The sequence below is a fragment of the Lipotes vexillifer genome, unplaced genomic scaffold (assembly GCF_000442215.2).
Source record: "Lipotes vexillifer unplaced genomic scaffold, Lipotes_vexillifer_v1.1 scaffold498, whole genome shotgun sequence".
Classification (NCBI taxonomy): Eukaryota; Metazoa; Chordata; class Mammalia; order Artiodactyla; family Lipotidae; genus Lipotes; species Lipotes vexillifer.
In genome coordinates, this window is record NW_006793744.1 from 707837 (window position 1) to 733099 (window position 25263).

A 25263-nucleotide genomic window follows, 5' to 3' on the forward strand; every position below is an offset into this window, starting at 1 on the left:
ATAACGGAAGCAAATTACAAAAAGATAAGGAGAGTAATAAAATTAGATGCTTATTAAGGTAAAGACACAAACTATACAACAACAAAAAAGAAAAAAAAAAGTAATACTATATAACAGCTAAACATTCCAATTTTGCTGCAACAGGAATAAGCATCTCATGTCCTGAACTAAAGACATCACAAGGTTGGACTCACACAAAAAATAGAATGACAAAGCAAAAGTATAGTACTTTTTAAGTTAGTGAACTGAATTGCAAATTGTTAGAGAACAGAAACAAGTCTTGCCCATCCTCATGCTTCCCACAGAAGCTCAGGAGAGTACCTATCACATGATACTAAATTTATTTATTTAGAATTTACTAAGTGTAGTATTTTTAATGTTTAAAGTTACTCATAATTTTAGTTTTATTAAGAACAAAAAGTTAAAACAGCAAAGTGCCAAAAGAGTTTTTTTAAGTAAATAAAACGGCATGAGAAATTTATATTCAAAATACCATAATACATAAGGACAGACAATATACACAAATGGAACAGAATTAAGAGTCCAGACTTTAAACCATATATCTATGGCCAAGTGATTTTCAATAAGGGTGCCAAGTCCATTCAACGGAGAAAGAATGGTCTCTTCAACGAATTCTTCCACATGTAAAAGAATGAAGTTGATCCCTGCCTCACATTATACGCAAAAATTAACTCAAATGGATCAAAAATCTAAATGTAAAAGCTAAAACCAAGAAATTGTCACACAAAAACACAGGGTAAACCTACATGATCTTGGATTGCCACGATCATGGCAATGGATTCTTAGATATGACAGCAGTATATGCAACAAAAGAAAAAAATAGATATATTGGACTTCATCAAATTTAAAACTTTCATACATCAAGATATCAAGAAAATTAAAAGATAACCTACCAAATGGGTGAAAATATTTGTAAGCCACATATCTGATAAGAGTTTAATGTCCAGAATATATAAAGAATTCCTATAACACAACAAAAAGGCAAAAAAAAACAATTTTAAAATGGGCAAAAGACTTGAACAGACATTTCTTCAAAGGAGAAATATAAATGGCCAAATAAGCATATGAAAAAATGCTTAACATCATTAGTCATTAGGGAAATGAGAATCAAAATCACAATGAGACACCACTTCACACCTACTAGGATAGCTATAATTATTTTTAATAAATTTTTTAAAGAAAAAAATAATAAGTACTGGCAAGGATGTGGAGAAACTGTACACTGTTGGTGGGAATGTATAACAGTGCAACCACTGTGAGAAATAGTTTGGCAGTTTCTCAAAAAGGCAAACACAAAATTACCGTTATGACCTGAAATTCCATTTCTAGGTATGTACCCAAGAGTTGAAAAAAGGGGCTCTAACACCAAGGTTCTTTGCAGCCTTATTCACAATAGCCAAAAGGTGAAAATAACCCAAGTATACATGAACAAATGAATGGATAATCAAAATATGATATATACATACAATAGACTACTATTCAACTATAAAAAGAAATGAAATTATGACGTATATGCTACAACATGGATGGACCCTGAAAACATTATGTTACGCGAAATAAGTCAGACACAAAGGAAAAATATGGTATGAATCTTCACTTATGTGAAATATCTAGAATGGACAAATTCATAGAGACAGAAAGTAAATTTGAGGTTACCAGGTTCGGGGGCCGGGGGTGGGTAGAGAATAGAGAGTTAATCTTCAAAGTATCTCACTACCCCTACAAGCTAGGTAAAACAGATAATATAACACAGCAGATGGATAAACTGGCACTCTATTCTCTACCTCCACCAACAATCCAAAACAATTTATAGGAAATGTATACTGCAATGTTTCTCCCGCATCAGGATCACCTGGAGGGCTTGTTAACACAGACTGCTTCCTCTGGGTGGATCCTAAGAAGTTTACATTTCTAACCAGTTCTGACGTGAGGCTGACATTACTAATGGTAGGGGACCATCTTTGAGAACCACTGCTAAGGACAATTTACAGATAAATTCAAGATAAAATCAAGACAAATTAATGGACAGTATGAATGAATTCTGTGGTGCCAAAACAACACAGTCTAAGAACATGAGGTTCTAATCCCTCCCTTAGTTAAAAGCTCAGATATCTAGGAGCTGACGGCTTGTAAATAATGCTTTACAATTTTCCTTTTCCGACTTCTAGAGACTGCAAATTTAAAGTTATAGTCTGGGACAGGGATCTAATGTATATTGTATATTAAGAGCAAACACGTGTTTCAGAAGTTAAATGAGCAGAAAAGCCTGAAATCTTTTGTAGATATTGTAAAGGCTAATTAAAAATGTACTCTGGATAGATGGCCAACCCACCTTTTGTAAACGAACCAAGAACTTAAGTCCAAGTCAAGATTTTTCTTAAGGAAAAAAAATTGAGACCACTATACTAAATAAATACATGAAGGATACAAACATTTCTATGCCATAAGGATTAGAAGGAAGCTCTTAGAAAAGTTTTTAAAACTGTTATTATCAAATACCCAATAAAACCAAATAAAATTTTCAACGTTTCCATGAAATAACATATTTGGCACAATGTAACTTATAAAGAAATCCGCCAGTTCTAATTAGTGCAAAATGTAAAAGCAATGATGGAAATAGAAAATCACCATTTGGCAAACACCTTAGTAACAATCATTTCAGGTATGAATCATCAATGAAAGTAAAAAGTAGAGAGGTATGATGAAAAATAAGATAATTATCTGGTCACAAAGTATCTTCTTACAGAATACCTATTAATTACAAAGGAAAAACACAACTATGGGGGACAACTGTATCACCTTAACCAATAAACAAAATTAACATCACTGGTAATTGTATAAATCAGTATCATGTGCCTCCTACTAAGCTTAATAATGTCACTTCTATAGTACTCTCAACCAAAACCTTCAACATTAACTGAATCATGGAGGAAATCACATAAATCCAAATTGTGGGACATCCTACAAAATTACTGGCTAGTACTCTTCACAGTGTAATAGTTATGAAAGACAAAGATTTTGGAATTGTCTCAGATTAAAGAAAACTAAGTGGAGATATGATAACTAAAATGCAACTGCATTAGATCCTGGACAGAGAAAGGACATTAGTGAGACAACTGGTGAAATCTGAATAAAGCTTGGAGATTAGATAACAGTATTATATCAACGTTAGTTCCCTGATTTTCATAACTGCACTGTCACTGTGTTAACACTTGGGGAACCTGGATGAAGGCTGTATGAGAATTCGTGGCAATATTTTTGCCATTTTTTTCCTCAGTTTGAAAAAAAAGTAAAACCACCTAAAAAACAAAGCTAATAAATCAGAATACAGTCTTATTTTTATATCATACCAAATTATTAATGTATCTGTGAAGAAACTATTAACTGTTGACCCAGCCTTTCATGGGGATAATAAACAAAATGACATGTTCTAGGGTAGATACTGAGATTAAGTACCTTAAACTACCACTGCTTCTTGCTAAAAGAATGCAATAAAGAAAAGCCAATAAAAATCAGAAATAATCTTATATAATTCCTGCCAAAACTTTTTACTATAGTTGTTTTCAACTGGGAGCAGTACTATCTCCTTAATAACTGTTGAAGTTGCTTTTTGAATCTGTAATTATACACAACTGCAGCACAATGACATCACAATGGAGGAGGAGACCAGAAAAGCATGGGACTATCTCACCAATGGACTGTCTTATCCAAAATACTAACAGCACCCCTATTGACACATACTCTCTACAGGATGGTGAAGAATGTGATAGTGGGCAACAATGAAGAGTGCATTTGTTACAGCTGTTAAATGTCAGCCTGAGACGCCCAGATTTGCAGAACCTCCTGCTCAGGAAGGTTAAAGTGCCGTCATAAAGTCACACACCCATTTAGACGATTAGCTGTGATTTAAACTGAGGTCTCCTGTGCTCCTTGAAGTATGGGGGAGGGGGGCAAAATATAAAGCAGAAGACTTTTCTAAATATGGCCATTAAGAAACATTCTCAACACTCGTGAATGAGTAGCATATACACAAAGATGTTCACTGAAGCATTTTTTTTATACTTATTAAAAAAACTGGGAACAACTTAAATGTCCAGTAGTTAAATTATAACATATCTCACCATTTTACTGGAAGAGTTTGAGTAAGTTTAACAGAGCTCTTGTTAATAAACAGTAAGTTACAGAGTATAGCTTTTCTGAATTTCTATCAGAACTAACAAAGAATTTTCATCCCTAATGGACTCACCTTTCAAATAAAGTAGTGTGAGTATATCTGTAGTACTAAATTCCTGGAAGTATAACTCCTGAGTCAAAGGGCATATGCACTTCTTTTCCACAGATATTGTCAAACTGCTCTCCAAAAAGGCTCCATAAATTTACACTCCCAACAACGGGCGAAGGAGCCTGAAAGAGTACTATAGATCCCTCTCCAGCGACAGGTCAAGCCTAATAAGGGACAAGAGCAGAATTAGACATTTTGTAACTGAAAAAAATACTGGGAAAGCTATGAGCTTGACCCAAGATGATGTTAAGGGGCAACTGAAGAAAATTCAAAAGATAATGACTGGAAAAAAAAAAAATGAAACTTTCATGACTATACTCACTGAGTTAAGTCTTTTTAGTAAAAAGGCTAACCTCACAAAGTCTTTTTATATATCTTTTGTTTTAATTTTTAATTATTTTTATGTAAAAGGTAAAGCAATAAACAGTTGATTTTTGTTATTGCCAAATGATTAGAAAGTTGTTGCAACATAAATTACCAAATCAGCCAACTTTTCCCTCACCAATTTGAAATGCTGCCTGTGATAAATACCTATGTATATTGGGATCTCTTTTTTAAGTACTTTTCTCAAATTCATCCTAGAGTGTTTCATTTACTATCATTTCAGGATACTCCTTAATATCAGAAATAGTTCTTCTGAAAACTGAAAAGCACACCTATAGGCTTCAGAATGCAAAGCTTCTTAAAGGACTGATCCCAAAAATAAAGTCTGGAATTCTATTACTTTTCTCCAAAAAGAAGTTGGCAGGACTTATCTCCCCTTTTGTTCATCAAATGCAATATGGATATAACAGAAAGGCCAGGAGCTTGGTTAAAATCAGGCACACCTCGATTAGCATCCTGACCCTGCACTGGTTGCATGACCAGGGGCAGTTACTTAAAATTTCTGATCTTCCATTATTTCATTTGTAAACAAAGTCCAAAAGTCCATTCATAGTGTCCTTTTTCCCACTGATATTCCCTTATCTCTTTTTGTAAGTACAGGTAATCAAAATTCAAGTGGATACACTTTTTAAGCCAGTAATTTGAAGAAATTATTCTACAGGGGAAAAAAATGAGAAAGTTCTCGATGTACTATTATGAAAAGATTTCTAGGATACACTGTGAAATTTTTGTTTAAAGTCTGTATACTATGCTCTTTTTTCTGTAAAATAGGAGCGAATACCACTATACATCTGTGTTTGTATCTCTGCGTGTGTGCGTATGCACACATGCACATAAAGACATTCTATAATTTTTAAATAGGTGTAAAAATATTTTACTTTTACTATTTGAGACATTTCAAAAGCAGAAAAAGACTGACTCTATCGAGATAAGTAAAAAAAAAAAAGAAAAAAAACTGAGGCCCCAGAAAAAACAAACTGCTAAGTGTTAACTAGAAAATGAATGATTTTGAGTTCATGTACCAGAGGCTGATTCAAATGAGGTTGACTGACATTATATTTCTATTGGACAATGTTGTGTTAAATGGCAGCTAAATGAGCTTTTTCAGAGCTTCATGAGTCCTCCTTCAATTCCCTTTGTCTTATGCTCAGGAAGTAAGACTTTTCCCAGGGTGTTTCTTATACTGGAAGACACTGCACACACCAGGCAACATGAAACAAGTAATAATCCTAAGAAGTGACTAGGAGGGAAATCTCTTACGTTTCCTAAAATTCAAATTGTACTATGAATCTTAACAAGAAAAACTGAGATGAGTACATTTTGAGATTCTCTTGGGGGTTAGGACTATCTTAAGTAACAAGTGAAAAGCTTCAGGCAATAACAAAGTGTAATATTTTAGGAGCTTAGAATTTCCATCTGAAAACTGCTTCTGTTTATGGCCCTTTCAAAGACAGTAAGTAGAAAAGTGGACCAGGAAGCCATGCAAGCACAAGTATGGTTTAGCAGAGCCAACCCTGATTATGCTGGAAAAAAATACCTAGGCAAAGAAGTCAAGAACATCCCAGAATTGAGTTCAGAAAGGTTCGAAGAGAATCATTTTATCCCCACAATGAAGGAATAAACCTAGGACCTAACAAAGAAACTATTTCTTTAAGAATGCGGGGCGTCTGAAGAAAACACAAAAATTAAGAACACTGTCTTAATTTTTTTCTCACCGCTTAAAATAACAGAAAATGCTAACTAACCTACACTAACAAAAAAACAGATCAGTGACTGCCTGGGGCTGACTCTTCTCAGGCTGATGGAAATGTCTTGATTGTGGTAATGGTTTCATGTATACACTTGTCAAAACTCATCAAATGAAACTCTTTAAATGGATGTAGTTTACTGTACATATTATACCTCAATAAAGCTGAATGAAAATAAATAGGAAACAAACAAACAAAAAAAGCAATCACCATTTGCCCTGTGGCAGTCACAATGTAGCTGCCATTCCCTGTGCATGTGGGAATTTGGTCATGGCAGTTTATATCACCTAATTTTTACTGAATTCTGTGTACTTTTAGTACACACATGTCGAGTCTACTTCCCAATTTTAAATGTCCCCTAAAAGACTACACTATGATTCAGCATTGAAACAAAAAATTATGCTTGCAAAAAAGCACAGAAAAGCAGCAATGGGGAATAAGTTTGACATTCGTGAAGCAAGTATTTGTGCTTAGAAGAATGACCACAATTCCGCTTTTTTTTTAAAGAAGACAACATCCAAGTACTAATAATGTATTGTATCATACTTTAAGCCAGCATTTTCTTCCTTAGTGATAAATAAAATAACAATTTGTCTTAAAATTGATCATGTGGTAGATAGTATTCTAAGATGGCCTCCAAGATTCTAATACCTTGGTGTACACATCTTCTCAAAGTTATTCAACCAAATATTAATCTAAATGCTGTTGTGAAGGGATTTTACAGATGTACTTAAAATCTCTAATCAGTTGACTTTAAATTACTGAGATTATTGTAGTAGGCCTGACCTAAAGAGATCAGTTCTTAAAAGAATGCAGAGTGTCTCCTATTGTCCTTAAAGTAGCAAACCACCATGTTGTGAACTGCCCATAGGGAAGACCACAAGGCAAGAACTCAAAGGTGGCCTCTAGAAGCCTCTAGGGGACTGAGTGGTCCATGACAGAGAGCCAGCAAGAAAACAGGGATGCCATTCCTACAAACGCAAGGAATTGAATTCTGAGAACCACCAGTGAGCCTAGAAGAGAACCATGAGCCTCAGATAAGATCACAGCTCTGGTTGACACCTTGATTTCACTCTGGTAAGACCCTGAGGACAGGACCCAGCTAAACCACAGCCAGACTCCTGACCAACAGAATGTGTGAGATAAACTGCTAAAGTTGTGGTAATCTGCAATGCAGCAATGGAAAACTAACCCAGATGCCTTCTTAGATTTGAGGAAATATGGTTTATATTATTTCTCTTAAACACTGCTAATCTGCTCTATCATCAGAACAATTTCTTATACTTCACATTATTATGAGTGTTATTATTCAATTTCACAAATCAGTAGGATGAAGTGATACCACTCTCAAAACTTTACAGGCAAAAAAAAAAAACTTTATAACATCTAAGAATTTATTTCCTCCATCAACTAGGCACACAAATTTAGTATATTTGCTTCTGTCTTTCTAAACCAGTGACATATCAAAAATAAATAAGTAAATATCTCAGTCCTTATCCATTTCTAAAGGAATGAGAGTAGAGATGAATGTGTGATAAGAAAAGCTAATTTTTAGATCTAGCAAGGCCATATAATTTGGGATAACCAGTTTCTAATACCTCAGGGAACTCAGCTATTTAAAAAAAAAAAAAAAAAAAAGACTAATAGAAGCCTGAATAAAGTCTGGAATCTAATTACTAGAAGAAAAATATACATACATAAATGGATAATAACACTTTCTCTGCCAACCTTATGTAGTGTACAATTAAATGCCACTGAAAACAGCCTGCACTTCTACAGATCTTATTGTGTGCCAGGCACTGTTCTCTAAATAATATATAAGAAATAAATGTATAGACGATAAATATAGTACAGAATAGTGATTAGGATCCCAGGCTGTAGAACCAGACTGCCTGGATACAATCCCAGGTCCACTACTAACTAAAGGTGAGATCTTGAGCATGTTTAACTTATCTGGGCCAAATTTTCAACTATAAAATAGGGACATTAACAATACTTACCTGACAGGGTTACAGTGAGGACTGAATGAGTTAATATATACAAAGGACATAGAATAGTGCCTGGCACATATTAAGCACTCAAATGATGACATCAATATTATTTTTATAATAATACCATATTATCAGTTACCTCTAACAAAGGCAAACTGTATTTGCTGAGGATCCTGCTGGACTGTCCCCCTGGGTGGCTTTTAGTTTTATTTAATTGTATGAATCTGCCAGGGCACAGTTAAAAATTATTATTGTATTTTTTAACCTTAATGATATGTTTATGGGTTTGAGTATTATGTCTGTTCCTATGTTAAATACTAATTGAAACTTATATGGAAACATTAAAAACTGACATTCTAGGGCTTTGCTATGCAAAATATAGTTTTGAGGGCCACCAAATCAGCATCACCTAGATGCTTTTTAGAAATGCACAATCCCGAAAGACACAGTGCATTTGGCCAATATAGTTTATGTTTCTTTTCCATGGGAGGGATAACATTTCAGGCTTTTTTCTTCTTCTCTTAATACTTATTACTTCCTTTTCTGTGCCTTTAAGGCTCCTGGATGCTATTCATTCTTTTCACAGCAGGTGAAACACTATTTTTCAGGATATTTTAAGGAGAAAATAACATTATTTAGGCCATAGAAGCCTTTCAAAAATATTATTTTATGCAAATAAAATATTAAAATGCAATATTCAAATTCAAATAAATATTGGTTTACAGCTAATGTTGTTGCTTTATAACCAAAAAAATGCCACAAGCCACCAAGAAGTGGGATTAGGTCACAACTGCAACATGAAAAACTGATGCCTACGACTGGGTACTGCTAATTAAGGTTACAAATTCAAGGTCTTAATCTTTATATGCAAGTACTTGAACTTTTGAAATAACTGATTTGATATCACCTCATTAGTATAATACAGTGGTTCTCAGAGTTTGTTCCCTCAATCAACAGTATCACTTGTGAAATTTTAAGAATTATTACATTTTTGGGTCTCACCCCAGACCTACTGAACCAAATACTAGGTTTGTGGACCAGCAATTTATGGTTTAACAAGGTTTCCAGGTGATCCTGATGCATGCTAAAGTTCGGGAACTACTGGAATAGTGGTTCTGGTATAGTAAGTTTATACTAAGTTTTCCATCACTAGATTGAATGCAATTCCACCTGATCAAGTTTGAAAATGTATGAATGCTGGAAACAGGACACTAAAATACTGAAACCCAACCTTTACGCCTGGAGACAAGTGCACCTATGACCAAGCCCGTGAATTACAAAGAAACTATGTTATTTACGGCTGATGTAGTACAAAGTTATTGCACATTTACTTGATTGTCTACTATGTATGATTGCAGGATTATTTATAAACTTTGTATAACCTTAAACTTTTTACAAAACTACATTTTTTTATAAGTATGCAAGCTTGCAAGGTGAAAATAAAACCTGTTTGCCTGGAAGAAAAAAAGAAAGGCAACCTGTGGTAGATAATGTGAAAGCACTAACAAGCCTAAGACTTAGAATCCTAAAATCTTGACGTGATTATCTGATTCCCTGTACCCCAACCCTAAATTCTTATTTATCAGAGCTCAATTTCATTCAGGCATCTTTAGTCTTTAATATAACATCATTCAGCACACTGCTCTTAGTGTTTGCATGTAACTTTTGATAAAATCTTACAAAAGCACTAAATTAAAATTCTGAAAGGAGTGAAGTTCAAATGCATATAACTATGATTACAAATACAGTATTAAAACACAACCAAGAGGAAAGAGAAAATCTTTCAGGAAACTTTTGTAAGACCAATATCCAGGTTTAGCTCTTTTTAAGGTAACAAAATAATATTTAAAACTATTTAAATCTCCTAATGAATAAAAATAATAGTGCACAGATGTCAAAACTATGTTCTCACTTTATTTATTAAATGTACAACACATATAAGTAAACTAGCTGTGTAAGAAATAGTCCAGTACAAAGTATGAGAAGGAAAAAGTAATTTTTTTTTAATGACAAACACCGTCTGAGCAAACGTACTCCACAGATATCCACCGACTTAAATAATTTATATCTTAGAGGGCTTCCCTGGTGGCGCAGTGGTTGAGAATCTGCCTGCCAATGCAGACGACACAGGTTCGAGCCCTGGTCTGGGAAGATCCCACATGCCATGGAGCAACTGGGCCCGTGAGCCACTATTACTGAGCCTGCGCGTCTGGAGCCTGTGCTCCGCAACAACAGAGGCCGCGATAGTGAGAGGCCTGCGCACCGCGATGAAGAGTGACCCCCACTTGCCACAACTAGAGAAAAGCCCATGCACAGAAATGAAGACCCAACACAGCCATAAATTAATTAATTAATTAATTAATTAAAAATAATAATAATAATTTATATCTTAGAGACTAGCAAGTGTCAATTATCAAATTTTCTGCTATACTTTCCAAGCATAACAAATCATAGGTTTTCAAGTCCTAAATAATATAATTCTGAGGCTTATCCCCTAAACAAGAATCTCTTTCAAAAGACTTAACTCTAGCTACAAAACACATTTTACATATAGAAAAAAATTATTTATAAAAATCACTTTGCTTCATGATCTTTTAATTTTACCTAGAAAGATTTCTTCTACTGCTAAAGATGTATCTGGGACACCTGTCCTGATGTTGATACCAAGAGCAAGACTAAATTTAATAAAAAATGCAGGTTAGTGTAAATTAGTTAAATCACACGCTTAAATTTCATAATTATTTTGTATAAGGACATAAACTTGGGAATTGCTTCTCCATGTGTCTGTTAATCTTCTTCCTTCTAACATCTGTACAGGATGAAATCCTATTATTTTCCCCTCCTACCTCAGTACTACCACTTTCAATACAAAACTCCACTGAAACTTAGGAGGCAGCAGCACAGTAATTAAAACAGACCAGAGTCAATGGATCTGGATTTGAATCTCAGGTCTGCGTGTTCAAATTCCTAGCTATATGTTCTTAGAAAATTCTGTGAATCTGTTTCTTCTGCCATAAAACAGGCTTATTAGTACGTATTTCATAAGCACTGCTGTGAAGAATAAATTTTAAAAGCATGTAAAATTCCTTAGCACAGTGCCTGACATATATCAAACATTCAATAAGTGATAACTATGATAATCAAAACAATGACTGTCAACAGAAAGAGAAAGACAAATACCACATGATATCACTTATATGTGGAATCTAAAACAGGACACAAATGAACTTATCTACAAAAGAGAAACAGACTCACAGACATAGAGAACAGGCTTGTGGTTGTCAAGGGGCAGGGTGGGAGGGGGTGGAGGAGGGATAGATTGGGAGTTTGGGATTAGCAGATGTAAACTATTGTATATAGAATGGATAAGCAACAAGGCCCTACTGTACAGCACAAGGAACTATATTCAATATCCCGTGATAAACCCTAATGGAAAAGAATATGAAAAAGAATGTATACATACGTATAAATGAATCACTGCTATATAGTAGAAATTAACACACATTGTAAAACAACTATACTTCAACAAAATAAATTTAAAAAACCATGACTTGTCAAATTATTAATTGATTTTTTCAAATTATCAAACCTATATTCTTATCCTCTAGATTCACAACCCTCTCCTAGCTAATTCTTTATAAATAGCTGGGGGCAGCTCTGAGGTAAAAAGCAGTCATTATCAAGAAAAAGAGACCTAGTAGGCAACTTCCTCACCCTCCTTTTCTCCCATGCTTCACTAGCCTCAGTCATTATCCATACTTGAGAGTAAATACATACTCACTCAGTTTGGGCCCAAATGTAAAGGAGATCAAAAGCCTTATTTAACACTTGTACTTAATGACAGCTCATCTATAATGTAAGACTGATACCACACGTTCATCTTTCCAACAAGCTCAACACTAGAATGGACACACAGGTAAAAAAGAAATCAACCAAAAACATCTTTCAGGAAGTACCTGCTGGATCAAGTCTCATTAAGGGAGTCAAGGAAAGAAAGGTCGACTTAATGCATCACATGCACCAAATATCTAGGCTGTTTTACTTCTAGGATACACTTTCTAGAAATGAAGAAAAAAGGTCACATGAAATATCTATCAACTTTTGCAACTGGCCTCTAATTCATTCAATAAATATTCACTGAACACTAATCACTCACTTGGAAACAAAGGTGACAAGATAATATCCTTTTCTTGTAGAGCCTATTAAAGAATCTTTCCAGTTTGTTTTTCTCTCTTCCATTCATTTGTTAACTTAATATATGCCTACTATGTGGCAGCAAATGTTAGGCATTTGGCAGAAGGAGATATTTACTGAAAAGATGAATAAGATAGAACCCTTGTTCTCAAAAAACTGACAGACCAGTAAAATAGAAAAATACAAATAACTATGTTAAGTGCTATAAAAGTCACATAGATACTATGGGTAACCAGAAGAAAGAACAACTAACTCTACTCACATTAACCAGGACAGGCTTCCTAGAAGAGATGATATTTAAGTACCGTCTTAAGAGATAAATGTTTCACAGATGAAAGGGAAATAATACTCCAGGCAGAGGAAATAGCAAGGTACAGAGACATACATAAAAGCATATACATACACACACACAAACATGCATATGTTGCATACAAATGGATATACAGTCAGTTTTTAGATACAAGTGAAGGATGTCAGTATTTATACAGAATCTAACTGGCAAAGTACCTTCTCTCACAAAGATAAGCAAATGAGAAACAGCTTAACGATAAAGCAAGGTTTCCTAATCTTGGCACCATTGACCTTTTGAACCAGATAATCCCTCTTCACGGGGTGCTGTCCTGTGTACAATGATTATACCTGGCCTCACCCCACAAAATACTAGTAGCACCCTCACACATACCTCTCCCCCAGCTGTGACCATCAAAAACATCTCTGGATATTGCCTAATGTTCCCTGAGGCTACTGCTATATGCCAGGCAATGTTCTGTGCTTCTCATTTATTCTCATTTAATTTAACAACATAGTATCCATGAGGTAGTTATTATTTTCCCCATCTTACAAATAAAGAAACTGAGGCCAAGAGTTAAACAACCTGCCAAAAGTCACGCAACCAGCCCAAACTGAACCCACACAACGGGGATTCAATCCCTACTCTAAGCACGGTTCTGTTGTCTCTTATTCATGTCTCAGCTTTTTTCATCAGATACTTGGAAAGTTAATGTTTTGAATCTTATCTGGAAGTAAAAACTAAAATTATCCACACAAGTGGAAGTTAAATTAAAAGACTCCCAACCTCAATTCAGGATAAATTAACAAGTATTTTTTTAAGCACTGACTGTATGCATGCCCCGTACAAACTTTGGGAACTAGAGTGGTTCAAAGAAAAGAAAACTACGTTTATTAAGGATTTGGTATTATCTTTTCCATACATTCTCTCTCTGTAATCTCACAACATCCCTGTGAGGTAGGTATTATCTTTTTTTCAAGTGAGGAAGCTAAGGATCAGAACAGAAAAGTAGTCCCTGACCTAAAAAGGCTTACAATTTAATTGAAGATAAAAGAAAAGTATTTTTTAAAAAAGACAGAGAATAAGCAAGTTAAATATCTCCGTTAACAACACATAGAAGGTGAGAAGTTAAAAAAGAGCAGAAGGAAAGTATATAGTTAGATTAGTCAGGGAATACTTCTCAAAAGAGGTTTCTATTATCATCCCCTTTTGGAAATGAAATGGATGAGCAAAACATGATAAGCTAGGGAGGAGCAACACTTCTGTAAACAATGTGAAACAGAAGTATGAGGACTGAAAAGGGAAGATTTGTGATAGCCAACTTAAATAGTAAGCCAAGGAAATGATGGAGTAATAAGTCTGTCTTAAAATTAAGATCGCCCAATAGCTGGAGACAATGACACTAGTTGTGTGCTTTTAGGGTGTTCCTGTCACAAACACTCTCAAGCACAGCAACAGGAATGAATGCAAAAGACCTAAAGGTGAAGACTGGTAAGGTTGGTTAATGGAAGCTTAGACATATGAGTCAAACACCAAATTTCATAAGAAGAGTGATGGGTCATCTACTTTGCTTTATGTATTTTGTCTCCTTCAGCCAAAATGTAAGTTTCAAGAGGGCAGGGATTATAATGTTCTGTTCACTTAGATCAATGCCTGGCACAGTAATTGTTCAGTAAATATCTGCGGCTGAATAAAGGCACTATTCAAAATAGTGACATATTCAGAAACAAAGGTCACAAAGACCTTCAGCAACCACAAAAAAATAATAAGATTGTAATATTTATTATTATTGCAACAACTAACATTTATTGAGCACTAACTCTGAGCCAGACACTGTGATCCATTATCTCAATCCCCTTAACTACCTTTTTAGAGAGGTAGGTACTATTATTATCATCCCAGTTTTACAGGTTCACACACAGAATAAACAACTTGACCAAGGTCACAAAGCAGCACAGCTGGAACCTGGGTCTATCAACTCCAAGGCTTGCCTCTCAACTACTATGTCACATATATAGAATTACAAGTATCCTTCTAAGGCAAAGCTAGGGAAATGTGGCCAATGAGGAAAGACAACAAACCAAAACCAAAAAGAAATTCCAATGTAGTCAAAAACCATATGTCTGCCCCCTCTCCTAGCAGGTACTGTGGATTTTTTCCCACCCTAGAACACACTGATTATCCCATACAGATTAAAACTTCAATGGTTTAAAGAATCCAGATGTTGAAAAACTAGGAGCTAGAGTCAATCATCTAATCAACATTTCAAAGGGTGGTAGATAACGAGTGGTAACACCCCGTGTCCACAACCCAAAGAAATAACAGGGTGTGACCTCTGACTAAGGCTGACCTCAAAATTTCCTGACCCATTCTCCCCAATCTGCCACTTCCCTCCCTCCTTCGCTCTGCGTCTCTCCCCTCCTCTGTACATCCCATCTCTCCTCTCCTACTAAAAGGCCTTTACAAAAACTTGGAAATTTTGTGTTTCCTACTCTCAATTTCTAATCTAGTTAAGTTAAAACTTTTATATTTCTCTAAGGAAGAAAAGTCTACCTGTGTAATACTCAGGTAGAAAAAAGGTTCCCTACTCGTTAGAGCAGCATTCCAAAAGTTATGTTAGTCAATGAAGAGACAACCAATCATGCAAAAGAAAGCTGATGACCCGCATATTTATTTATATAACCTGGTATTACAGACATAATAAATAAACAGGAAGAAATTAAACTCACTAGAGATTATGCTCTTGTCCCATCTATCCAGTAACCTATTCATAATTATAATTCTTTCTGAAAATCTCTAAAATGGAAAGAAGCTAACTCCAGAATTATAACTCCAATCACTACCAACAGAGAGAAATATTTAATAGTGACTTTTTTAAAAACTAGACTATCCATTAAATTAACTACTTAACCAGAGATCCACTAATATATAAGTCAATCTGATTTCTGCATTTACACCAAAATCTAAAGCAAATCTGCCTTAAAAGAAAAGTTAAAGAATGAGAACAAGAGTTGGCAAGACAAACAGTGCTAAGGAACATATCTCAATCTTTTCTTTCTGCCTTTGGATTTTTTTCATACACTTATCTTAAATATACAGTTCTATTAAATAAACAAACTATGAAGGCATAGACGAATTGTTCTCAAAGTAGAAATACTTTCCAAATACAAAAAACTATCAAGAAGCATTTAGTTCTTGAATTGGCCAATAGAACATTGATTATGCCAAGTTTGAAGGAAAAGTTATTTCTGAAAACTGATCCTGTATTTAATAAATATTAAGCATGAAAAGGGAATAGCCAACCCTCCCTCCCTCGCTCTCATCATTTCAGGAAAAGGAGAAAACTAAAAATTTAGTTAAAACAAAATCCTTCAATAAAATCCTTCAAATAAAATTCCTTCAATCTTAATTTGAGATGTAACGATACAAATAAAACTTATTAAACTTCATGTTTTTTTTTAAGTTTTTTATTCCCAGTGTTAAAGAGATGGATAGTTTAAAGACTGGATAATCCAATTACATCCTGATATTTCTAAATGGACAATTTAAACCACAGTCATTTTCAGAGATAATAAATTATTCAAAAAAGAGTCCTTTCTGATCTAAGCACTATTGAAGTCTTTAGGGATGAATTCAAATTCCAGTTATGTTCAAATCAGTCTTTCTTTTCTATAAATAATAGGTACAGCAGTTCTGCTATTTCTTTACTTTTTAAGATTTTTTTTAAATAAAAACATTAATGAATGATACACTGTTTCAGAGGCTTTTGAAAACACGGCAGAATTACTTCAGTATTATTTGTCAAACTCAATGGCTGAATTTAAGTGTTCGGCAATATAAAGCCCGACTTCAGCCTTCTGTCTATGTCACACTTTAAAAGATCTTTAACTTAATAAGTTAACGGTGATGGGTCACCTTACTATATGCCAGGCACTGGAAGAGCTTTGCATATGTTTTACATTATCTCATTTAATCCTAACAACAACCCTGTGTAAGACATGTCCCCATCAACAGGTGATGAAGTCGACAGTAAAAGGATAAGTAGCTTGTCCCATGCCACAAAGCCAAGAAAGATACTGCCTAACTAATGAGTCTTCTGCCTCCAGAGTATCAATGTATTTTATGAGGGAAATGAGAAATGAATTAGCAACTGTTGCTGGCTCCATGTATGCATATTTTCAACCATTAGATAGTTATAAATTACCCACCATTATTAGTGGGACAAGTCCTTCTCAGACCTAGAGGATGTCATGCAAAGGTCTATTACTACCCCTTACACTACCCTGAAAAGCATGCCATCCTAAAAGTCTCATTAAGTTATATTCTTCCAAAAGCAAACAAGCAATCTGTCTTGACACTTCACATTTGGCCTAACATATATTGATGGGTTCAGTATCTTTTCCTATGGTGATCCTCTCAGAGGAAAGGCTAAGTGATATTAAAAATACTTTGTACCACTATCTTTAAATATTTCCTAAATTCCACAGCAGTCATGAAGGAGCATCTAGCATGATACATGTACACACAGACACACAAACAGCACATGCTACCTCCTGCCTAAAGCCACCCAGATTTCCAGTAGCTAACCTTCAGCTGGAAAAAAAGGGCTGAGGTGAAACAGCAGAGCAACAGAAACTGCACAATATCTGACTGATCTACTAGCTATCCCTTAGATGAGGGGAAAGAGCAAAAAATAAGATAACAAACAATAACGTCTCTTGCCCATTTTTTAAATTATTTTCCAACTACCTGTATTGCAGGATAATACAACACAAACATAATATTTTCTTAGTTTTAGAGAAATCAATTGTTACTCAAAATTTTTTAAGGGAACATTTTAGAAAAAACTGTTATACACTGGTTTGTCACTCAATATCCAGATCAAGTACAGATGTTCCCTCAAATATTTCACAATTCTGAAGGTAGAACAGGAGGAAATTTTAAATATACATGTGTGTATAAGTATAATTATTAGAAAATATATATCCCATAGTGTTCAGGAAATTTCATGTAGATTTAGGAAACACACTCTAAACACATTGTGAAAGGGATCATGAGACAGTATCAATGAGGTATCATAAAAAAGTAGCAAAAATCTAAAACTAAACTAAGGCATAAGACAGACTGGTTTGACACTCAGTGGGGAAAAGTCTCAAAGTAGAAATGTTTAACAGCAAGAGTTCATTATTTGAAAACAACTTTACTCATCTGTAATGACAATTCAGCTACATTAAAATAAATAAATAAATGAAACCTAATACACCACTCTTTTCCCTGGTCCACTGGAAGTGTCACCAATACAGAGTATTTCTATTCGGATAGAAGGTAGGAGATAGGAGATGGACACCTTGTGTCTTTTAAATTGCCACTCATCCTTAAGCTTGAAATAAAAGCAAGATTTTTTTAAAAAGCAAGGAAAGAATCCTCTCCTAATGAATAAAAAAGCAACTTTAGGGCTTCCCTGGTGGCGCAGCGGTTGAGAGTCCGCCTGCCGATGCAGGGGACACGGGTTCATGCCCTGGTCTGGGAGAATCCCACATGCCGCGGAGCGGCTGGGCCCGTGAGCCATGGCCGCTAAGCCTGCGCGTCTGGAGCCTGTGCTCCGCAACGGGAGAGGCCACAATAGTGAGAGGCCCGTGTACCGCAAAAAAAAAAAAAGCAACTTTACAATGACTTTCTTTCTAAAAGGTATACTAAAATTGTCAGGTTATGTAAAATTGTCAGACCCCTTTTTTAAAGAAAGAGGAATTGAAGTATCAATTATATATGTAGAAACATTATATAAAGTAAAAACAGGTTTGAAACTAAAAAGTGGTCACTACTGCAAGAATAACCCCTTCCCCTGCCATAAACAGGGGACTCCTGAGATAAATAAGATTTATGAAACCAGGGTAAAACTATACCACCGTCCAATGTTGACATATCAAAGAGATGTTTTGATATTAGCTGTGATGTAAAATTGCACAAAGTGAATTATCCTTTCTAAACAACACATCTGAGATTTATTTTTTGGGTGAATCTATTAACCCACGCTACATTTACCCCTAAGAACACAGCAAAACTTTTTAAAGTACAAAGTTAAATGATTTAAGTGATCTGGTAAGCTATAATACTTGAAATTAACAAAACAAAAATTGTAGAGCCAATAATTCTACACAATGAATTGGTCATTGCAAAAGATCAAAGCTTTAAGAAACAGAAGTATCAAACCTTAATATTCTTATAGTTTGACAAATATTTTCATCTGATTCAAACAAACCATCAATACTTCTAATTTTACATCTAAAGTAAATGCTTTACAACTTATTTTCAGAGCCTTTCAAAATTATACTCACAAGTTTCTTCAAAGATACTTCCGGCCATGATACACGGCCAGTATATCACTATATGGTATCTTATATGGTATGGTATCTTTGAATAAGAAATACAAGTAGTCCTACTTTTTAGCTTCATCATTTTATAGATGGCATTGCCCCTGCTCCTCAGTCCATAGTTTTCATTACTGTGGAGGCAAAAGTACCTTGAACAGTAGACTCTGTGCTTTACGCAGAATCATTTTAAGACTGCCTCCAAGGAACACATCTCATTTAGAAAACAGAGACCAGCTAAAAGAGCCAGTCCCAGCTTTGTAGTGGAATGAAGCTCATACTGCATGTTGGTGGACTTGGTAGTCAGTGTTCTATACCAGGGATCCATAAACAACGAGCCAAACCCAACCTACCTCCTGTTTTTATGTATAAGGGTTTATTAGAACACATTCACATTCATTCACTTACATATTGCCTGTGGCGTTCAAGAGCACTTCAAGAGCAGAACTGCACTGTTGTGACACAGACCATATGGTCCACAAAATCTAAACTATTTACTATTCAATAACTGGCCCTTCACCAAAAAAAAGTATGCCAACCCCTCCTCTACACAATGAGATGCCGGAGGCAACACAAGACTTCAAAAACCATCTCCAAGTACACGAATTGGGCTGCTGCTAGCCTAGGTGTGGGCTTTGGGATCATCCGGTGATAAAACACACAAACACAAACACACACCCTCAAGGCTCTTTAATCATCCCATATCAGTCCCAAAGTTGCCAAGGCAGAGCACACGAGGTGATCACTCCCTACTACCAGGGTCCCACCTTCCCCACTTGTCTTCACTAGTAAATCATGTTAACCCCAAAAGGCTGCCCTTTAAAGTTCATCGAAACATGATTTCGCCTGCATAAAAACTGTTGTGGAAAACAGAGGGTGAGGAGAGAAGGCATTCATATGGCATATATTCCAGATCCTAGAACCACCATAGATCTAGCTCCCTGTCTAAATAGCTATGGCCCAGAAGGTCCTGCCATTTGAATTATCACTCTTAAGAAGAGGCCAAACAGGCTACTAAGAAGGTGTATTGGAACTAAGGAACACAAAAAAGTGTGGATATACATATTCCCTACCTCACAATCCTTAATCCTTGTTAGTGTCAACACTAAATGCAAGTTTCACCATAAAAATTTTAAATTTTAATTTTTTTAAAAATCAGTCTTCCAGTGTCCATAAATGCTTCGAAGATGTCTGAATTTTTTTAAGTGCCAAGTTGGTTTTTGTTTGTTTTTTAATAAAAAGATTTTTTTAAGGCATTTTCAGCACTGCTGTGCCAACACAGGGATATCCCCTCCATTGTGTGGGACACAAAGACACACACCAACTGTGAGCAGGGGAAGCAGCGTTCTTTGCCAGCTATTTTTAGCCCCACTTCGTCATGTTAGAGACCAAACTTAGGATAATAATGAAAGGCAAACTTTAAAAACATGAATTTGATGAAACAGATCTGTCCTTTTATGTATAAGTTCCTTAACACTGAAATCTTATATATTCTTCTAAACAATCTCAAGGGACCTATATACCTTACAAAAAGCTTGTTAGTATTTCAAAAATAATCATCTGCCCTAAGACTGAACTGGTGCCCATGTTTAAAGGTTGTTCCTCCTTTTTCAATTTCAACCCTTATTCACTTTTAAAACAGTAGAGTCTCATCCATTCTCCTCTTCCTGTATCTTTGCTAACTTTAACACATTCCCCTCCCCCCAAATACCCATTTTTCAGCTCTCTACTCTCCATCAGCACTATAGAGAAATCTTAGTACTTTTATAATGACTCCCAATTCTACATTTTCAGCATATCACTCATTATTTTACTGTCTTAAGATTGCATTGGTATCCAACTTCAACCCTAAAATTTAATGTCCAAAGTCCACTGCCTCATTTCTGAATTACTTTTTATAAGAAACCACTAGCACCATACTAACATACTGGAAGCACCTTCTTTTTCACCCCTCCATCTGTACAGCTCTTCAATGACTGTGGTGTAAAAATGTTAGTTCTCTAGAAAAACAAAATCCTAATCCAGGTATAATGCCTCTTGGCTTAAAATACGATTTCTTCTCAGTGGTCTAAAACTACCCTCTCAGAAACATTGTTCTCAATTCATTCTTTGGGCTGTAAACATGTATCCACACAAACACAAATTGGCCCTAAGCCTACTCAACAATCTCCCTCTGTATTCCCATAAGCTAACTTCCTAATTACATTTGTCCCTCACCCCCTCCAATTCCAAAAGTCTTAAACACTTTATCTCCACCTGTTCTTTTCTCCCTAAAAAACAGTCTCCTGGCTCAGACACTCCAATAAGTTCTGTCCAACATCAACATTTCCCTAGTGAAAAATCTACAAAAATGTACAAAAATGTACAAATACATTTACATCTATAAGGTACCAAACAGTTGCTGACGTATAGTGGTCGTAGATAAAAACTGGTCTGTTCCCCCTTTTCTACAATTTTGTGCAATCTGTGTTTCACTGCCTCTGCCTCCCATAAGCAAAAGCATCTCAAAGGCAGGGACCCACAAACGTTCTGTTGTTTCTTTGCTACCCAAATATACGATAAAACACTACCATGATTTTTAACCAATCTATAGTCAAAACAATACAAGTCAAAGTTGTAAGCAACTTTGATGGAGTATAATCTACACTCAAACTAGTTTGTTGGTCTGTCCTCTTTTCCTCTCCCAAAAAACAGCCTATGCAAGACTAGATTTCTCTTCCTCCTATGTTTGTGAAGTATGGGATACATGACTTCCTCAAGGTCACAAAATAACAGATCTAGAGACATTTGTTTTTTTTGTTTTGTTTTGTTTTGTTTTTGCGTACGCGGGCCACTCACTGCTGTGGCCTCTCCCGCTGCGGAGCACACGCAGGCTCAGCGGCCACAGCTCACAGGCCCAGCCTCTCCGCGGCAGGTGGGATCTGCCCGGACCGGGGCACGAACCGGTGTCCCCTGCATCGGCAGGCAGACTCTCAACCACTGCACCACCAGGGAAACCCCACTACTCAATATTTTGATGCCAGTACTTATTTAAAGTAGAATTTAAGGTTCCTAACAAAAGCATAACAAGGAAAAGGCATATAAAGAAAAACAAAACAGCTGGTGAAGTTCCAGAGGAGGGCAAAGTGATCAAAAGGATGGAAGAAATTATTCTAAGACAAAAAGTCAGGAAAGATGATAGTAAAGAGGAACAATCAAAATCTACAAACCAGGAAAAGAGGAACTCCAGCTTGTTCTAGCAATTCTCAAAACACGAACTTGGGATGTGTCTTGAAACTTTATAAAGAGACAGGTTTGGGATAAATAAATGAACTGTTACATAATTCAGGGGCTAATAAACTTGCAGAATTCATCTCTTCAAAAGAGAAAAAGCACAGGATGAAAAGTGTTTGAGAAAGTTTTAAATCAGTTTAATCAAGATCCTGAATGGAAAAGTTAGCATGGATAATCCCAGGCTTACATGCACTCCCACAAAGTTTCTCTCAGCAGTGGCTTCAGAGAGTGTAAGCTCACACAGTTGTCTGGAGGGGCCATAATTCTTAGTACTGCCTACGTTCTGTTATATAAAATTCCACCCTATGCTTAACCCTAAGGTCTGTATAAACATATGAAATGTCAATTACTTTCCTGCACCTTAATTTGGCACTCTGAGGGGATAACTAAATTACAAATCAAAGATTTTATAGACTTCACCTTTAAAATAAAGGAAGAGGAAAAACATCATTCTTCAAAGAATTAAATATCAGAAGTTTCTCCTCATTTGATAGAGAAGCATGAGATAACTCAAATAAGCAAAGCTTCAAGTCATTCCAACAAATAAAAAACTGCTGGCAATTAGGACATATGCTATTCAAAAAAAAAAAAAGCATTTGGGTAAGGAAAAAATTTAATACCTTTTATAAACTGGTTAAAGTACTAAATAATCTCCCCCAAATCAGTTGTGATCAAAAGACCTCAGAATTTCCTGAGTAACTGAAATGTTACAGTGTCTTCCTGATACGCAGGAACTGCACCCAGGAAATGAGAAGGTAAAAAAAAATTCCTGTACCACTAGGTACTGAAATGAAATCTCTCAAGGAAGACTGGCAAAAAAGAAAGCAATTTTACTTTCAGGGGTTCAAAGAGTCAGGGGTTCCTACTTGGGAACCAAATAAGAGTTGCCCAGAGACAAAAACTACCGCGCTGTTTCCCACCGGGTGTACCAGGAAAATGTGTATTACAGAGATGTCCCTTGTGCGCACATAGGCTCTGGCTTCCTCAATTTCCTTTTGCCAATTACTGGCCAGAAAGATACCAAGTGTCCACCCTGGAGAAAGACAGAACTCCTCGAAGAGAAACCTGTGGGCTTGCGTATCACACGTACAGAGCGCTAAAAGGTTACAAAACACTGGACTGCCGGATGCCTCTCCCCGCAGTGAGGACTAAGGTACCCCTCTCGTCTATACACTCCCAACACTCCTGGAAAACACCGGCAAACTCCGGACGCCCCAGCATCCTCCCCCTTTCTATCCCTCCATTCCCTTTCCCGGGGCCACTCACACTTTAGAGAAGAGCCGGGCGCTGAGAGAGTGGGGTGCTTCCCTTCCTCCTTGGGACTCAGGCAGCAGCTGCGGCAGGCTCCGGCGCGTTACTGAGGAAGAAGCGGGGCTGGGATCGCTAAGCCGGCGGCCACCCGGGTCTCTTCCGCGCCGCCGGAGCAGACGAGGCGGCGGCCCCGCTTACCTCCTCTTTTCCTCTTCCTGGGTCTCTTCAGGCTGGGTCTTCTGCCCGTCCCGGGCCACTTCTCCCCAGACAGTCACGTTTGGGAGGCTCCGGATTTTGTTTTTGAAAAGTTTCTTCTGGGCGGAGGCTGCGGCCGGCCCCCCGGGTCCCCCCCGGCCCCGCCGCCCTCGGGGCTGGGGCAGGGGAGGGGGCTCTAAGAACTCCTCCCGGAGTCCTGCCGAGGAGCCGGGGGGCCGGCGACTGGCCAAGAAAGAAGACCCCCGAGGGGGCGGAGGGGAAGGGGCAGGGAAGGAAAGGACGGCGGCGCCGGTCCTGCTGTCCCCGCCGCCCCGGCCTCCGCTTCACATCGGGGTCCCCGCCCCCCCGGTTGGGGGGTGGTTGCCGGGCTTGGGGTCCCGGCTCATACACTCCGGGGCAAGATGCTACGGCCCCGGGCGGGTGGCCGAGGCGGTGGCAAGGTGGGGGACCCGGCCGGCTCCGCTCGGCGCCGCCCCCGCTCCCGGCTCCAGCATGTGTCGCTGCGGCTGGGACCCCCTCCCTCCACCTTGGGGGTCCCTCGCCCCGCGGGCCGGAACGGACAGAAGCTCCGGCCCCTCCTCAGCGTCCTCTCACCGCGGAGCAGCCGACTAGTCCCGACCCGAGGTAGCCGCCTCCCTGCCCCCCAGCCGCCGGCTCCGGCTCGGGCTCGGGCTCCGGCGTGTGCAGCCGCCGCTGCCGGCCGGGAAGGCGAGGGGGGGAGAAGAGGGGCGGCCGCGGCTCCCTCTGGCCCAGGTTAAGGCGGAGGTCTCGGCGGCGGGCAGTGCAAGGGCGCTGGGTCTCTCGGATGCTCCCTCGCTCTCACGCTCTCGGCGGCGACGGCGGTAGCGCCCCGAGCTCAGCTCGCTGTCTCCCTCGCTCAGTGCGGGGCTCTCGCCTCACTCCAGAGAGAGGGGCGGGAGGAAAACGGCGCGGACCGATGACGCAAGTCACCTAGCAACCGCTCTCTTCCCCCCTCCCTTTTCTCTCCGCTCGGAGGCTTCCTCCGCGGGCCTTTTTTCCCCTTTCCAACCACCCCGCCCTGGGCGCCTCTGGCGCGCACGATGACGCTCCAAGGGAAGAGGAAGTCGGGCTCGGCGAGCGGGTGGGTGCGCCTCGGGCCGCGGGACTCGCCGCCGCTGCCGCCGCCTCTACGGCCGCGTCAGAACTGAGGAGAGGAAGGGGAGGAGCCGCGTGGAGCCTAAGCTGCCGCCTAAGCTTACCCCTGACCCGAGGGCCGTGGAGAGAG

At 37.9% G+C, this 25263-nt stretch overlaps 1 protein-coding gene across 3 annotated transcripts in view; it reads right to left on the reverse strand.

The window, feature by feature from the left end:
- Positions 1-24113, reverse strand: part of FBXW7 (F-box and WD repeat domain containing 7) — a 209189-nt gene extending 185076 nt beyond the window's left edge. For 2 of the 3 annotated variants that reach the window (XM_007466703.1, XM_007466706.1), the window contains exons 1-2: positions 24000-24113; positions 23817-23907 (exon numbers count right to left, since the gene is read on the reverse strand). The gene's annotated coding sequence lies outside the window, so the exon portion shown is untranslated. Of the gene's footprint in view, positions 1-23816 lie in introns of all 3 variants that reach the window. The other variant, XM_007466702.1, reaches the window with a different exon arrangement.
- Positions 24114-25263: the final 1150 nt, after the last annotated feature.